The following is a 16,569-nucleotide window of genomic DNA, read 5'->3' as shown; positions in this document are numbered from 1 at the left end:
AGAAGGCTGAGCGCTGAAGGATTGATGTTTTTGAACTGTGGTGTTGGAGAAGGCTCTTGAGAGTCCCTTGGACTGCAAGGAGATCCAACCAGTCCATTCTGAAGGAGATCAGCCCTGGGATTTCTTTGGAAGGAATGATGCTGAAGCTGAAACTCCAGTACTTTGGCCACCTCATGCGAAGAGTTGACTCATTGGAAAAGACTCTGATGCTGGGATGGATTGGGGGCAGGAGGAGAAGGGGACGACAGAGGTAGAGATGGTTGGATGGCATCACTGACTCGATGGACATGAGTCTGAGTGAACTCCAGGTGTTTGTGATGGACAGGGAGGCCTGGCGTGCTGCGATTCATGGGGTCACAAAGAGTCGGACATGACTGAGCGACTGAACTGAACTGAACATATACTTTAGTTTACATTGTATTTCTGGGTTGCTTATAGATGGAAAAAACATTTTAAGACCCTCTTCTCGCTCCCCACATAAATAAGACACAGAAAGTTATGCACTGAAAATAAAGCAATAAGAACAGAAGTTTCTGTTGATGTCAGTTTCTCCTGAAGACCAGTCCAGTACCAATCTGTTACCTGATTATTGTAGATGAAGCGGAGCAGGCCTAAACCTGAAATTTCAAGATTAATTTGTGAACCTGAGAGGGGCCATATACTTTATGGTCCCTGCAGAAGAAAATGTAAATACATTCCATGAGAAAGCTACTATAAGGTGAACACTCAAGACTCCCACTGATTAAAATAATCACCAAAAAACCAAGGAAAAATTCAACATCAGTGAGACTAAGCAAAAGCAAACAATAGTAAACCCTTACCCTCATGAATGGAGAAGGAAATGGCAACCCACTCCAGTATTCTTGCCTGGAAAACTGCATGGGCAGAGGAGTGTGGCAGGCTTACAGTCCATAGGGTCATGAAGAGTCAGACATGACTGAGCAACTTCACAACCCTATGAAATGCAGATTTGAAATGTAAGCTATAGAATATAAAACAATTATATATGAAATGCTTAAAGAATTACAAATAGAAGTACATGATATGATTAAGCATATAAGACAAATTTGAAAAAAAAATCTGAATGGAAATGGTGAAAATTGAATACTACCCTGAGCAAAGAGGTGTCAGTGAATAAATTGAACAGCAGATTAGACATAGCTGAAGAGAGAATAAATTATCAGGAAGGTAGAGCAGAAGTGGCCCAGAAAGTAATACAGAGAAACATGTAGATGGGAAATAGAAGACTTTATAGAGATATGAAGTCTAATGTATTTCAAATCCTGAAAGATGATGCTGGGAAAGTGCTACACTCAATATGCCAGCAAATTTGGAAACTCAGCAGTGGCCACAGGACTGGAAAAGGTCAGTTTTCATTCTAATCCCAAAGAAAGGCAATGCCAACAGGTGCTCAAACTACCACACAAATGCACTCAGCTCACATGCTATTAAAGTAATGCCCAAAATTCTCCAAGCCAGGCTTCAGCGATACATGAACCATGAACTTCAAGATGTTCAAGCTGGTTTTAGAAAAGGCAGAGGAACCAGAGATCAAATTGCCAACATCTGCTGGATCATGGAAAAAGCAAGAGAGTTCCAGAAAAACATCTATTTCTGCTTTATTGACTATGCCAAAGCCTTTGACTGTGTGGATCACAATAAACTGTGGAAAATTCTTCAAGAGATGGGAATACCAGACCACCTGACCTGCCTTTTGATAAATCTGTATGCAGGTCAGGAAGCAACAGTTAGAACTGGATATGGAACAACAGACTGGTTCCAAATAGGAAAAGGAGTACGTCAAGGCTGTATATTGTCACCCTGCTTATTTAACTTCTATGCAGAGTACATCATGAGAAACACTGGGCTGGAAGAAGCACAAACTGGAATCAAGATTGCCGGGAGAAATATCAATAACCTCAGATATACAGATGACACCACCCTTATGGCAGAAAGTGAAGAGAAACTAAAAAGCCTCTTGATGAAAGTGAAAGTGGAGAGTGAAAAAGTTGGCTTAAAGCTCAATATTCAGAAAACTAAGATCATGGCATCTGGTCCCTTGATTTCATGGGAAATAGATGGGGAAACAGTGGAAACAGTGTCAGACTTTATTTCTGGGGGCTTCAAAATCACTGCAGATGGTGATTGCAGCCCAGAAATTAAAAGACGCTTACTCCTTGGAAGGAAAGTTATGACCAACCTATATAGCATATTCAAAAGCAGAGACATTACTTTGCCAACAAAGGTCCATCTAGTCAAGGCTATGGTTTTTCCTGTGGTCATGTATGGATGTGAGAGTTGGACTGTGAAGAAAGCTGAACGCCAAAGAATTGATGCTTTTGAACTGTGGTGTTGGAGAAGACTCTTGAGAGTCCCTTGGACTGCAAGGAGATCCAACCAGTCCATCCTAAAGGAGATCAGTCCTGGATGTTCATTGGAAGGACTAATGTTGAAGCTGAAACTCCAATACTTTGGCCACATCATGCGAAGAGTCGACTCATTGGAAAATACCCTGATGCTGGGAGGGATTGGGGGCATGAGGAGAAGGGGACAACAGAGGATGAGATGGCTGGATGGCATCACCGACTCGATGGACATAAGTTTGTGTAAACCCCTGGAGTTGGTGATGGACAGGGAGGCCTGGTGTGCTGCGATTCATGGGGTTGCAAAGAGTCAGACATGACTGAGTGACTGAACTGAACTGAATATATTTCTAATCGGGACACCAAAAGCACAGAATAGAAAAAATAAAGAAGAGGCAAATTTGAAGAGAAAATAGCAGAAAATTTCATAGAATTTGTGAAAGATAAGAAGCCATAGATATAAGAGACAAAGACAAATGAAATTTACAGTAGACAAAATTTAGTAAAAGTATACAAGGTCAATGTAAAGAGATTTTAGCCAGTTTAGACATAAAGCATAAGCTTTTATCTATGTTTAAATAAAGAAAACTTTTTTAAATTTAAATTTATTTATTTTAATTGGAGGCTAATTACTTTACAATAGTGTATTGGTTTTGCCATACATCAAGATGAATCCGCCACAGGTGTACACATGTTCCCAATCCTGAACCCCCCATCCCAACCCTCTGGGTCATCCCAGTGCACCAGCCCCAAGCATCCTGTATCCTGCATCACTGCTGGACTGGCGATTCATTTCTTACATGATATTATACATGTTTTAATGCCATTCTCCCGAATCATTCCTCCCTCTCCCTCTCCCACAGAGTCCAAAAGACTGTTCTATACATCTGTGTCCCTTTTGCTGTCTCGTATACAGGGTTATTGTTACCATCTTTCTAAATTCCATATATATGCGTTAGTATACTGTATTAGTGTTTTTCTTTCTGGCTTACTTCACTCTGATAATGGGCTCCAGTTTCATCCACCTCATTAGAACTGATTCAAATGTATTCTTTTTAATGGCTGAGTAATACTCCATTGTGTATATGTCCCACAGCTTTCTTATCCATTCATCTGCTGATGGGCATCTAGGTTGCGTCCATGTCCTGGCTGTTATAAACAGTGCTGCAACAGCACTGTTTATCAAGAAGACTTTTAAAGAGAAGTAGTAGGGACTTTCTTTCCTGGTGATCCAGTGGTTAAGAATCTGCCTGCCTGACATGGGCTTGGTCCATGGTTGGAGAAGATCCCACATGCTGTGGAGAAATTAGCCCATGCAGCAAGACTACTAAGCCTGCACTCTAGAGCCTGTGTGTTGCAACTACTGAGCCTAAATGCTGCAGCAACTGAAGCCCACACATTCAGAGGCTACGGTCTGCAACGAGAGCAGCCACTGCGATTAGAAGCATGTGTATCGCAATGACGAGTTTTCCCCTCTTTTCACAACTAGAGAAGCCTGACATGCAGCAATGAAGACACTGTGCAGCCAAAAATAAATTAATTAATTTAATTAAATAAAAATAAAGAGTAGTTAGTAGCCAGTAGAATGAAGGAATGAGTATCATTATGAAAAATTCACTGTCAACTTAGAATGTCATGTCCAACAAAACTAACTTCAAAAAAGATAAAATGAATAAATGTTCAAGTAAAACCAACATTAAGAGTTTACCAACAACAACAGATTTAGGAATTTCTAAAGGACATTTTTAAATACAAATAAAAGGATTTTAGGAAAAAGATCTGATATTCAAGATGAAAGGGTGAGTAAAGGCGTAAATAGGTAATCTTTAAATCTAAACATATAATAACTGCATACAATAATAATAGTTTCTAATATATTGGTTTACAACAACAGAAGTCAGATAAAAATATTGGACAAGATAGCATGTAAATTCAGAGGCAGAATGATGCTATTAAAGTGTTCTATGGCTTTAGAATTGTTTGGAATGGGGTTTATAACAATATCTTTAGACTTTGAGTTAAGCATAGTTGATAAAATCCAAGGTTAATTAATTATTAAAATAACAGACATGGGGTATATATTCAAAAAGAGTATATGCAAATAGGGCAGTTAAAATGAAAAACAATTAACTTAGAAGAGGCAATAAAAAGTTGTAGAAATCAGTGAAATAGAAATAAAAATATGACAAAGATATTTAAATATCCTATGAACTATAATTAATGTATATATGCTAAAATTATATTTCAGGATAGTTAAATAAGTCTAGCTTAGGAAAAGTTCTAGTTTATAGAAGAATACCAAGCTAGCTGTGTTGTGTGTCAGTTGTGTCTGATCTTTGTGACTCCCTGCATTCCCTGCATGGAAGGCAGATTCTTTACCACTGCACCATCTGGGACACCCTTACACTAAAAAGAGAATAGGACATACCTATAATGTCAAATTAACACGATTATACCACACAGATTATTTTTGGATTACAAGAGGAAAGATGTAACTTTACCTAAAGAGATTAGTCTGTCATTACTCTCACTAGTTGGGCATCTAATGTTGGGACACACATATTATATGTCTCCTGATGTGATCTAATTCAAACTTTTAAACATTATTTATGAAGGAAATGGCAACCTACTCCAGTATTCTTGCCTGGGAAATCCCATGGACAGAGGAGCCTGGTGGGCTACAGTCCATGGGGTCACAAAGAGTTGGACACAGCTGAGCAACTGAGCATGAATCTAATCAAGTTGTTTTCTGTAACATCTAGGTCATAGGAAAGATGGCATGCTAGACATTTTGGTAAGAGTTGATATTACAGTTTTGAGTCTGAGATCTGTGAGGCAGACTAAAATAATAGGATGGAAGTCAGGTAAGATTTCCATGCGAAGGTCTCAAGGCAGGATTTCTCATTAATGAAACCTCACTCTTGGCTGTTAAGTCCTTCAACTAATTGGACAAGATACACTTACCTTATGGAGGATAATCTGCTTTACATAAAGTCACATATAAATGTGAATCAACCTTAAAAAATGCCTTCACAACATCTTGACTGCTGCTAAGTCGCTTCAGTCGTGTCCAACTCTGTGCGACCCCATAGATGGCAGCCCACCATGCCCCGCTGTCCCTGGGATTCTCCAGGCAAGAACAATGGAGTGGGTTGCCATTTCCTCCTCCAGTGCATGAAAATGAAAAGTGAAAGTGAAGTCACTCAGTCGTGTCCAACTCTTAGTGACCCCATGGACTGCAGCCTACCAGGCTCCTCTGTCCATGGGATTTTCCAGGCAAGAGTACTGGAGTGGGGTGCCATTGCCTACTCCCTCACAACATCTTGACTAGTATTGGCCAAACAACTGGGCACCATAGCCTATCCAAATTTACAAAAAAACCCATCACAGATGTGATAATGTTTTTGAATGTGTTATTTTGCTTCATTTTTGCTGTTGTAGAAGAATTTTTTATTCTTCAGAAATATTAATTAAGAATTTAGTGATAATCTATGATGTTGACAATTTTCTTTGAAACAGTTCTGAAAAATGAGTGAAGTAGACTGAGTATTCATATTAGATTCACAAAGCTATGAAAAAGGATTGATAAATACATGGATGAGATAAGCAATTATTGGGCTCCAAAATCACTGCAAATGGTGACTGCAGCCATGAAATTAAAAGACACTTGTTCCTTAGAAGAAAAGCTATGACAAACCTAGACAGCATACTTATAAGTAGAAACATTTCTTTGCTGACAAAGGTCCATCTAGCCAAAGCCATGGTTTTTCCAGTAGTCATGTATGGATGTGAGAACTGGACCATACAGAAAGCTGATGCTGAGGAATTGATTCTTTTGAACTGTGGTGTTGGAGAAGACGCTTGACAGCCCCTTGGACTGCAAGGAGATCCCACCAGTCAATTTTAAAGGAAATCATCCCTGAATATCCATTGGAAGGACTGATGCTGATGCTGAAGCTCCAATACTTTGCCCACCTGATGTGAAGAGTCAGGTCATTAGAAAAAACCCTGATTCTGGGAAAGATTGAAGCCAGGAGGAGAAGGAGATGACAGAAGAGATGCTTGGATGGCATCACCGACTCAATGGACATGAGTTTGAGCAAGCTCCTAAAGATAGTGAAGGACAGGGAAGCCTAGTGTGTTGCAGTCCATCAGGTGGCAAAGAGTCGGACAGGGTTGAGTGACTGAACAACAACAGGTATGCTTGATTTATTAGGTTTTTCATTCTTCTGTTCAATTTAAAGTTTCTATTAGAAGATGCCTACATTTGATATTTGAGGATAGCTTGGGGCATATTACTTCATTTCAGCTCAGTTCAGTTCAGTCACTCAGTCGTGTCCGACTTTTTGTGATCCCATGAATCACAGCACGCCAGGCCTCCCTGTCCATCACCAACTCCCGGAGTTCACTCAGACTCATGTTCATCGAGTCGATGATGCCATCCAGCCATCTCATCGTCTGTCGTCCCCTTCTTCTCCTGCCCCCAATCCCTCCCAGCATCAGAGTCTTTTCCAATGAGTCAACTCTTCGCATGAGGTGGCCAAAGTATTGGAGTTTCAGCTTTAGCATCAGTCCTTCCAAAGAACACCCAGGGCTGATCTCCTTCAGAATGGACTGGTTGGATCTCCTTGCAGTCCAAAGGATTCTCAAGAGTCTTTTCCAACACCACAGTTTAAAAGCATCAATTCTTCGGCACTCAGCTTTCTTCACAGTCCAACTCTCACATCCATACATGACCACAGGAAAAACCATAGCCTTGACTAGAGGACATTTGTTGGCAAAGTAATGTCTCTGCTTTTCAGTATGCTATCTAAGTTGGTCATAACTTTCCTTCCAAGGAGTAAGCGTCTTTTAATTTTGTGGCTGCAGTCACCATCTGCAGTGATTTTGGAGCCCCCCAAAATAAAGTCTGACACTGTTTCCACTGTTTCCCCATCTATTTCCCATGAAGTGATGGGACCAGATGCCATGATCTTCGTTTTCTGAATGTTGAGTTTTAAGCCAACTTTTTCATTCTCCTCTTTCACTTTTATCAAGAGGCTCCTTAGTTCCTCTTCACTTTCTGCCCTAAGGGTGGTGTCATCACATACACTATTATTAGAAATGTAGCTGGGATATATATCTTAGAATAAATAATTATGTCATTTTAACATTGCAATTTCTGGTTATCTCCTAAGAGGTAAACTTCAACATGAAGCTCCATATATGAAATAGTCTCATATGCCTTATTAGAATTTTGGAAGAACATTTTTAGACTTAAAATTTTTTCTGATGCTTCATTTTAAGAACTTTCTATTTTAAAATTCTTTATTTCTTCTCTCTTCTGTGTAAATATATATCAGATTTCTATATTACCTTAAGTGCTCATTTGAACTTTACTTTGAATCTCCAAATTATATTAAAGTTTATTTGAGGTATAAAATGCCACCTGGAAAGAGTCTTTGTGGAACATATTTGGGTGTCCAACATCTTTGGGGAAATCAATAAGACTCAAGACTCTACTAATCCTAAGGAAACAGAAAATTGTGATTTATTTGGGGTTTTATAAGATTTCTAAGTAAATGGTGGATATTTTATTTTTAATAATATTTAACTCATTCATCTAGAAAGGCTCAAACTGAGTATTGGAATACTGAGATTAAAAAGTTTATTTCTAAGTCTTTAAATGAAACAAAACATCCTCGTGTACCTGGTGTATTTTTCCACAAGATGAACATTACTAGGGACTTCCTTTTTAATCATCCTGATCCTGAGAGTCACTGTACCTTTTAGAACTGCAATGGCCAAGTGAAAGTAGCTCAGTTGTGTCCAACTCTTTGTGACTCCATGGACTGTCCATGGAATCCTCCAGGCCAGAATACTGGAGTGGGTAGCCTTTCCCTTCTCCAGGGGATCTTCCCAACCCAGGGATTGAACCCAGATTCTCCCGCATTGCAGGTAGATTCTTTACCAGCTGAGCCACAAGGGAAGCAATGGCCAAAAAAGAGAATTAAATTTGAATAAAGAAGTTATGTGTGTTTGTGTTTGTTTGTATGTGAATATATGTGTATATGTTTGAGTATTTTATCTGTGAAGAAAAGGCCACTTTGGTATGTTTTCTTTAGTTTATTAAAATGTAAATTTCCTACATGATGATATTGGTAAAGGTGTAGTATTCTCTATATAGTAACATAGATTCCAGGGAGAGCATATGGATTTTCAAAGCATGTTGATTACTTTCAATGTATTATTTTTTTGAAGAGCTTTATGTTTTCTCTTGTTTTGAAATGCATCTATTCCAAGGAGGTAAAAGCCAGATATTATTCACTGATTTTTATTTCAACTCTGGATATTGCACAAGAACCTAGAAAATGGCTTGATGTGTTTTTGCAGTTCCTCAAAGAATATGAGGTTACATTATGAAACCACATTAGATTGTGTTTTAATTCAATTAAGAGCTTTTACTGAGTTCATACAACTGGAAGATGCTACAAAAGAGGGAAAGGTGAACAAAGTATAGTCATTATTGTCAAGGACGTCTAGAGGGGAAGACAGATGTACATAAATCTATAGAGAATGCAATAACAAAGTAATAAATAAGTTACTCAACGAGTCCTTAAAAAGCAGATGTAATTTGATATAGAGAATCAGAAAATATTATGGAGAATGGGTTTTTTATAAATGCCTTCATTTTTACACATACACTTCATAAATAGGAAATCAACATTCAGGACTTTTCTAGTGAATAGAACCATAGGTTATTTAAGTTGAATGTGTTTATTTCCACTCTTTAAATAGCATCTGGGTTTCCCAGGTGGCATTAGTGTGAAGCACCCACCTGCCAATGCAGGAAATGTAAGACAGGGGTTTGATTCCTGGGTTGGAAAGATCCCTTGGAGGAGGGCACAGAAACCCACTCCAGTATTCTTTCTTGCCTGGAGAATCCCCATAGACAGAGAAGCCTAGCGGGCTACAGTCCATGAGGTCACTAACTTTTCTCAGTTTCACTCATAAATCGTTCTAATCAAAGTAAAGGCTTTATGGACTCCAATCTCAAGCAGAGGAGTTGTTTCTCTTACAGACATTCTGCTCTTGCCCTCAGACTCAGTTAATCATAAGATGCTACAGCCAAAGGTGTATCCTAAAATTTGTTAGTACAGTTGTGAATGGAAAGCTTTCAATATTCCACAGTTGCAGAACACATTAGGTTTCAAAACTCGGAAATTGGGCTAAAGGCATTTTCTGTTTCTGAATAAGACAGCTATAGCCAAGCTTGTTATAGTTCATTTGGTTTTTATATTTTTCAAATCTTGTGGAAATACAATATAATTTTTTTCTATTTGTAATACTTATCTTTAATTTTTAAAAATTGAATCTTAAAAAAAGAATAAAAGTGAACCCAAATGTGTCATAGAACTAGAAAACTTGTGTCCATGTTTCTCAGATTAAATGGAAGGGAGGTTTGCAGTGATTTTTGATTCAATGTGAGTTACTTAATAATTAACACATAAAAATCAAGTACACAATAAAATACAGAGTAATAACTCATGAATAAAGTTAGATTTTTTGAAAACTAGTTAAAAATCCTTAAATTTCTGAGTTTATCTTACAATAATCCAGGTTTATTATGGCACATTTCTGAGGATTACTGGATGCTCTTTGTAAGAAATATCTGGCAATAAAGACTAGCTAACTCTCATGAATGTCTCTTGAATGCTCCCCTCCATAGGAAAATGATAGAATATATAGTAATTTAGAAATGGCTCTGTGAATTTACAAAAATAAGCAATTTTCATATGAAAGAATTGAGGACAATAATGAAAGCAAAAGTAGCAAGCTTGAACTGATACACTGGAAGCCTCTGGGAATTTTAGACCTGAAGGGAAATGTCATGGACCAAAAAACTCCAGAACTGCACTTTCTATGATGCAGATTAGAACTGTTGTCAGTAACCAAGAAAACTAGCATGTATCTGCCACACTGCATGAGGAGAAATGTTGTTTTCAAGCTAGACAACTGTGATGCATGGGAGTGGGGTAAAAATGAACTTGGCCAAAAGAGGGAAGGCAGTCCAGGCTAGGATATTAAACTAAACACCAGTTTGAGACAACACCAAAGCATACTTCCTTTCTATATAGATATTCATAATCTCTACTGAAGACGAGTTTACAACAATAAATTACTGTGTCATAAATTCTATCACCATGAGAAAAATTCTGAAAATCCAACAAAAGTTAGTATATATCCTGGAGAAACAGTGTTGAAAAAGATTATTAATTTTTTTTCCTCAAAAACCTTAAAGGTATGTTAAAGAGAATAAACATCAAGGTAAAAAACAGCATGAAAAAAAGAACAGGTGAGTTTGAAAAAAAGCAAAATGGAATGTTAGAAATTAGAAGTATGGTCATTGTTATTTTAAAACACTGATTAGATAGACTCCTCTTAGAGTTGAGAAAACAGCATGTGAACTAGAATAAAAATCTGAGGAAATGCATAAAATACAGAACAGAAATATGTGACGCGAAATACATGAACTGTTTTAGTCATGAAGGATAAAATGTTCTGATGCATTTGTTAAAGTGTCTTTCAATTCTATTTGTCAATTACAACTCAATAAAGCTGACAAAAGGTTTTAGAGGGGCTCATGAAGTATATGACTACCCAATCAGCTCAACTCAGTCGCTCAGTCGTGTCCGACTCTTTGCGACCCCATGATCTGCAGCACACCAGGCCTCCCTGTCCATCACCAACTCCCGGATTTCACCCAAACTCATGTCCATCAAGTCGGTGATGCCATCCAACCATCTCATCCTCTGTCGTCCCCTTCTCCTCCTGCCTTCAATCTTTCCCAGCATCAGGGTCTTTTCAAATGAGTCAGCTCTTCGCATCAGGTGGCCAAAGTACTGGAGTTTCAGCTTCATCATCAGTCCCTCCAATGAACACCCAGGACTGATTTCCTTTAGAATGGACTGGTTGGATCTCTTTGCAGTCCAAGGGACTCTCAAGAGTCTTCTCCAACACCACAGTTCAAAACATCAATTCTGTGTTGATTCTTCTCAGCTTTCTTCACAGTCCAACTCTCACATCCATACATGACCACTGGAAAAACCATAGCCTTGACTAGATGGACCTTTGTTGGCAAAGTGATGTCTCTGCTTTTCAATATGCTCTCTAGGTTGGTCATAACTTTCCTTCCAAGGAATAAGCATCTTTTAGTTTCATGGCTGCAGTCACCATCTGCAGTGAATTTGGAGCCCAGATAACTTAATTAGGGGTCTAGTTAAGAGAAGAGAGGGGTATAAAATGACTCTTTTTTTAACCTGCTGTCATTTCTTTTTTTAAATTTATTTTTAATTGGAGAATAATTGTTTTACAATTTTAATAGAAGTGTCAGAAGAGTAGGCTAAATAAAGATGCAATTTTCAATAGAAAAGTGGCAGAGAATTTTCAAGAATTAAGGAAAGAAATGATTATTCTGACTAAACTATCACATATTATACTTTTAAAAAGAGTAGCTCTTCAATTAAACATACTGTAAAAATTGAAGAAAATATTTCATGTGTATTTTATTTATTTTGGTAAAAGTAGTTCAATAAAAATATGTAAGGATAAGAATCTTTAATATATCTAATAACACTTTGAACTATATGAGTAAAAATCTGATAAAAGTTAATTTTAAAAAGACAAAAACTCAATGACATTCTTTTGTCACATTTCTGTCAACAATGGACAGATTAAAAAGGCCAGATTGGGAGTTTGGGATTGATATGTACACACTGCTGTATTTAAAACAGGTGACCAACAATGAACCACTTTAAAAAAAAAAAAATGCCATTCCCCAGCAAAAAATAAAATAAAGATAAATAAACAAACAATTAAAAGGCTAAAAGAAAAAAAATACTGATAATTTGGACATCACAATTGATAAACTTGTGATGGTTTATATGTCAGGGGCTAGTGTGTATAAGTGTGTATGTTTACCAAGGAAGAGAGGTAGAGTAGGAGAGAGAGAGCAGAGAGAGAAAGAGAGAGAATGAAAAATGAGAACTTTATGTCTAATATTCTGCAATCAAATATAAATCGAAGAGTCACTAAAGCTGACTGTGCATTATGAAAAAAGAATTTCAATAGATTTAAAAATTTGGAAAATAATATATCACATTATTTGATCAGATTCAATTTAAAAATTATTTTTAAGGATTAGAAAGCAAAAATCTACAACTGTCCACTTTAAAAAATTGAAACACATTTATAAAACTCAGATTTAGTATAATATTAAAATCAAAATCCTAAGTAATATAGAAAAGTATGAGTATGTTATAATTTGAAAATTGTGAGATGCAAACATGTGTACTCAGTAAAATTTGTATTCAAAATATAGATTGTATAAGGAATAGGTACAAAATAAATAAATGAGCATATAATAAAACAAATTCAGGGAAAGTTAAAAAATAAAACATAAGTTTTTAAGATGACAAAATTAATGTATTTCTTGCAATGTGAACAAGAAAGAGAGCAGAGATAAAAGGTAAGAAGACATAACTATAGAGATGTCTACATTATCAGAATATTCAACATATAATTTTATGTGCATATATTTAAGTATCTAAATGATATGGATTATGTTGCAAAATATTATTATCTAAACTGTTAGAAAAAAATATAAATGCTACCATATAATAAGTATGTTAATGGTTAGTTGAATAAATTTTTAAAAATTCCAAAGAAAAAGAAAATGTTACAGATTCTTTATAGAAATTGTTTATAGAAACATGTCAAGAAATTTAAAATTTCTATGTGTAAATATCTAGAACACAGAAAAATAAAACATACTTTCATGTTTATATACTTAGTAGAACACTTATAAAAAAATACATATACATTAGTTTCTTTCTAATCCTGCATCTAAATGTAAAGGCAAAATTCTAAATAAAGTATTACCAAATGAAAACAAGTGATTTACAGAAAGAGTAAGTATAGCTTGCATTATTAGAATAATAATTCCAATTTTCACAAGTGTCATTCATATAATTGAATTATAGCACAAGTAAGGAAACATAAAATAAAAATACATAAAATTAAATATATTAAATTAAATACATTAAATTAAAATATTTAAGGAGGAAAACATGATAATTTTAATATTTAAAAAATTATTAATTCATCAATGAAGTGAAATATAAGGCTTTAGGAAGTTAGAAAGTTTTAGAAAATTACTTCTGGAATTAAGAATATCTAGTAGCACATAGATTAGATATCAAAATAATTCCTATTAAATATAATATACAATTAAGACTGCTGTTACTGTTTCACATCATATAGCAGATGCTTGCCAAAGTTAATAAAACATGAAAAAGAGTGTAAAGGGCAGCACTGTTATCACTTTGCAGACAGTACGATTATCTTCTGGGGCAATCAACACTAAAACATTTTAAACTATTAAGATGATTCAATAACTTGTTTATATACAAAAATTTTCAAAGAAATAGCTTTTTAATATAACAGTGATAAACAGCAAAAAAATATCATTTAATGAAAACTATAGGATTCCTGGGCTTCCCAGGTGTCTCAGAGGTAAATAATTCACCTGCGATTTAGAAGATGGAGGAGATGGCATGGGATTGACCCCCGGGTTGCAAAGATCCCCTGGAGGAGAGCACAGAAACTCACTCCAGTATTCTTGCCTGGAGAATCCCATGGACAGAGGAAACTGGCAAGCTATACAGTCCATAGGGTCACACAGAGTCGGACAGGACAAACACAACTGAAGCTGCTGAGCCTGCCTGCATGTATAGGATTCTTAATAAAAACCATGTAATGTCTAGCCGCAAACCTGAGAAGAAATACACAACATCTGCATTAATACAAGTATGGAGGATTTTATAAGAAATTTAAAAGCTAATTCTAAATTTGATAGAAGGAGAAAGTCCCCAGTAATTTAAAAGTATAGATTTGTCGGAGAAGCATATATTATCCCACCAGATAGCAAACATGTCAAATATATTTCTCAGAAATAGCAATTAAAATGTGTACTGTAGATACAGCTAAAAATATTAGGTCAAAGATAAATAAAGTGTATGAAAACTCATTTCTATTTGTATAGGGTAAATTTAGATTTTGATAAATTTGACTTTATGATTGAGAGTGCTGCTGCTTCAGTCATGTCCAACTTTTTGTGACTCCATGATCTGTAGCCCACCAGGTTCCCCTGTCCATGGATTCTCCAGGCAAGAATACTGGAGTGGGTTGACTTGCCCTTCTCCAGGGGATCTTCCCCACCCAGGGATCAAAACCAGGTCTCCTGCTTTGCAGGCAGATTCTTTACCATCTGAGCCACCAGAGAAGCTGAATAAATGGATTATTCAACAAGTAGCCTAAAGTAATTTGACAGCTATATGAATAGACAACCTCATGTCATGAACAAAGATTTCCTACACATTTCTTCAGTTCAGTTCAGTTCAGTCACTCAGTAGTGTCCGACTCTTTGCAACCCCGTGGACTGCAGTACAGAGGCCTCCCTGTCCATCACCAACTCCCGGAGCTTACTCCAACTATGTCCATTGAGTTGGTGATGGCATCCAACCATCCCATCCTCTGTCATCCCCTTCTCCTCCCGCCTTCAATCTTTCCCAGCATCAGGGTCTTTTCAGATGAGTCAGTTCTTCACATCAGGTGGCTAAAGTATTGGAGTTTCAGCTTCAGCATCAGTCCTTCAAATGAATATTCAGGATTGATTTCCTTTAGGATGGACTAGTTGGATCTCCTTGCAGACACATTTCTTAAATAGTTTTAAATTATTTTAAAATAGCCTTGAAAATATTCAAAGAAAATATAAGAATTTTCTCTTTCTTTTAAATGAGGAAGATATTTTGATTTAGAAGGAAATTGACAAATGTACACTTATGAGACAAAACAAACAAACCTTCATAAAAGCAGAAATGATCAAAAAAATTTTAAAAATCCTATCATTAAAATGTAAAAGTTAATGAAATATTGGGGTAAAACAACAAAAAATAAACAAAATACTTAAAGAGCTGTTAAGAGCAATTTAGAAAAAGATAACTATATAGGCAAAAAGGCAAAGGACATAAAAAAAGACAAAGAAAAAATCTGAGAAACATTTAAATTATGCTCAATCTCACTAGCAATGAAAGAAATGCAAATTAAAAGCAATTAGTTATTTTTCACATGAGACAAAATATTAAGAAAATTACAATCTCAGTATTATCAAGAATTCAGGGAAATAAGAATTCTTCATATAGCAGGAAATCAAAAAATGGTGAAATGTTTTTAGAAAACTTTTTGGTTGAATATTCTAATGTTTAAGTTTTAACTACTTTGATCAATTAATTCTGCTTTTAAAGATGTCTCTTAAACTAATATGCAAAAGTAACTCCAAATACTTTGGATGGTTAGTGCAAAATTATTTAATGAAAAAAATGTATCAATTTAAATGACCATATATATGATAGTAGTAAAATTCATTTTTATATGGATTTTTCATAGAAGTCTATGTATCAATAAAAAGGATAGAGTGATCTGTATATATAATGTCATGAATCTTATGTATGTTAAAAGAAAAAAGATCACAAAGTATTCTATTATTGAAAAAATATAGTTTATGAAAGGATGCACTCTTGAGTATGGTTGCCTCTTAAGTGAGGACAGGAATTTATTCAAAGGAAAAATCATTTTGTTTTAATATATTTTACATTGTTAGGAAAAATAATGGTATTTATGCTATAAAAATGAAAAAACAAAAAAGGTATATAACTTTGACATTCATTTAAATCATTGCTTTAAAGACAACATGAACTATTCTTATTTTTATTTCCTGTCAGTATACAATCTTGAAAATACCTTTAAAAAGTAGAACAAGATTTTTCATTTTACCAAAGCAATGTAGAAACAAAATTAACAACAGAAAATGAAAGAACTTTTGATCAATAAATTTAGTCTCTTTAATGATCTGTTTGGACAAAAAGTAGATACTTTAAGAGATTATGAGAGAGTAGAGGCTCTGAGTCAGAGAAAAAAATACCCGTAAGTAAAATCTTACATAAGAATATCAGTTGTGGTTTCATGTATTATCTGCTTTGAAGCCAATAATATGTATAAGTAGTTGGTTGTTTAGTTGCTAAGTTGTGTCTGACTCTTGCAACCCCGTGGACTGTAGCCTGTAAGGCTCCCCTGTCCATGGGATTTTCCAGGCAAGAATACTGGAGTG

This window comes from Bubalus kerabau, chromosome 8 (assembly GCF_029407905.1).
Source record: "Bubalus kerabau isolate K-KA32 ecotype Philippines breed swamp buffalo chromosome 8, PCC_UOA_SB_1v2, whole genome shotgun sequence".
Classification (NCBI taxonomy): domain Eukaryota; kingdom Metazoa; phylum Chordata; class Mammalia; order Artiodactyla; family Bovidae; genus Bubalus; species Bubalus kerabau.
This window is presented reverse-complemented; position numbering follows the sequence as displayed.